The sequence below is a fragment of the Crocodylus porosus genome, unplaced genomic scaffold (assembly GCF_001723895.1).
Source record: "Crocodylus porosus isolate Cpor-Errol unplaced genomic scaffold, CroPor_comp1, whole genome shotgun sequence".
Classification (NCBI taxonomy): Eukaryota; Metazoa; Chordata; order Crocodylia; family Crocodylidae; genus Crocodylus; species Crocodylus porosus.
In genome coordinates, this window is record NW_017728951.1 from 42,460,546 (window position 1) to 42,463,065 (window position 2,520).

Here is a 2,520-nt window from a genome sequence, read left to right on the forward strand (position 1 = left end):
AAGGGACATGCTGAGAGCTGAACAAAATGCTTTGGTGTGCTGGATCTCGCCCACGGGCCACATTTTGCCCACCTCTGCTCTATGAGGTCCTGATTCATCTCTCTAATGTAACCCCAAACCTAGGAGGGACTTATTCTATAAATATATGCCTTCCATTTTAGATTTGGATTTCTTTATCCAAATATTGAGCTGGGCACAGTAAAATGTAGGCAAGCTTAACTAAAAGAAAGGGAATACATGGAAAAAAGAGAATTCTTAGGTAAGGCTGTGATTGGAAAGGCAAATACTGAGTGTGTCCAATAACTTCATTGGCAGTGGGGTTAGTAGCTCTAGGGGCCTCCTTACTGGGGGAAGGAATGAATCCCAGGGTGCAGACTGTGCTAATTATGCCTCTGGAGTGGAGGGCTGCCAGACTCTCATGACTTAGGCCCTGTGGGGGAAATTATCAAAAGTGCCAAAGGGCTAGATTTTTTGAAGTATTCAGGCACCCATAATGCAAACAGATACCTTGTGGGGAATTCAGCAGTGCTCCTGCTCTCTAATGATAAAAAGATTAATTCCAAGGGGCTTTGAAAAATCTCATTAGGCTCCTGTCCGCATGTATACATGTCTAAATGCTTTTTAAAAATCTGACCCTCTCTGAACTTCCAGTGGGACTATGGCTCAAATTATTTAGATACTTTTGAAATTCAGACTCATTTGAACAAAGTGCATTTTATAGCATAGCATATTTGTGGTTTCTGTTCACTTGTCTGCTAATTTGCAATGCTCAGTTATTTGCATGAGTGGGTCTTCCAGTTACTAACGGAGAGTAGCAGGGTTCTAATGCATAGTCGCCACCTGAACCACAGGTGGTCATGATTGATTGGTGAAAGTTTATTTTTCTGTTAAACTGTGTTTCAAAGCATACACGCCTGATTCTGCCATCTTTATTCTTCTTGATTGGTGCCTTATTCCACTAGCAGAGCTATTCCTGGAATATGGTAATACTGGATACAGATAAGGATGGGATCCCTATTTGAGCAAACTGTAAACACAGACCATGTTGAAAAGCAGAGCACATTTTCTAGTTGACCTATTCTGTCCATTGCAGGTAATTCTTGTGGGACAAGAATATTAACTTTGCATTGCTGGCAAGAATGCCAGACCTGCTCAGCTCTGCTTTGTACTTATCACCTGTCCCACTCATAAAACAGTTCTCTCATAGGATCAGAGATATCCATGACAGCAGGCATTAATTTATGACAGGAACAGCTTCTGCAGCTGTGACTTTGTGGGACAGATGTTTGGGAACATGCAAAGCATTATCCTGCCAGGAACATCCATTAATCTCACTCACATGTGTCTAATTTTGCCCAGCCTAAAGCCATTAATGTACTTTATTCCCCTCACACACACATTGTATTTTTCAAGGCCGTCTCTTCAAAAGGCTTAAAGACTGCATTCTATTGTAATGTGAGTGAGATATAAATTATTATGACACATTAACTCGTATAAATCCCCATTAACCATAATGCAGAACTTCAAAGCAAAAACAATACCCCTCCCTGCTCCTTTGTGCTGTATAAAGACTGTCTTAAAGATGTTATTTCTTAAACATTTTTCTGTTGTTTTTGCAATGATGTCTTCGCTTCCTCTTTTCTGCAGAGCTGCTTGGCATGATTTTGAAGTCTGAAAAATCCTGTCCTATAAATCTGTGATGTAGTTTGGTGAAGGGCTAGGGAAGCTATGGACAGGCCAAAACAACTGTTTAAGTGCTGGGATGAATCAGGATTCATGTCTCAGACTCCAGGAATCAAAATCTCCCAAAGCTGTGGATAAGAAGTACCACTCATTGGTTACTGCTACTCAAGTCCTCCAAATATCATTGAAAATCTCTTCTGACAAATAGGAAGAACTGATCAGATCTTATAACTCAAGTGACAAAAATAAATGAGAAGTGCATTTATATAATTTAGTTGGGGAACGTTTATAAAACCATCTGATTAATAAATCCTATAATTAGCAAAGGGCAAAAATGGATTTGGTTTTGCTTCAAAGTTCATCGCAAGGTAACTGGCTAATTTCCAGATACAGTTGTAGTGTGAAAATTCTTTTCTCCATTAAACAGTGCATTACTTCTGAATAAAAGCATGATTTTTTAAAAATAATGATGCACTTAATTGGCTCTAAACTGGGTTCATATTGATTTAGCTAAGCTCTTGGTTTACATTAACCTAGAACCTAGAATAGAGTTTAAGCTATTTTCATGTAAGTCAGATTAAAATAAAATTGGGTTCACACAGGGTTTTTTTCTGGTTTGCCTAAATTGATTTTTAAGCTGATTTAAAGTTCAACCAGTAAAACTCTAAATACAGACAAGGCATCATAGAATCAATGAGTTGGAAGGGACCTAGACAGATCATCTAGTCAGACCCCCTGCCATGGGCAGGAAGGAGCACTGGGGGTGGCAGGGATTGTAAAACCCCAGCCAGGTGCCTATCCAGTCTCCTCTTGAAGATCTCCAGGGAAGGTGAGAGC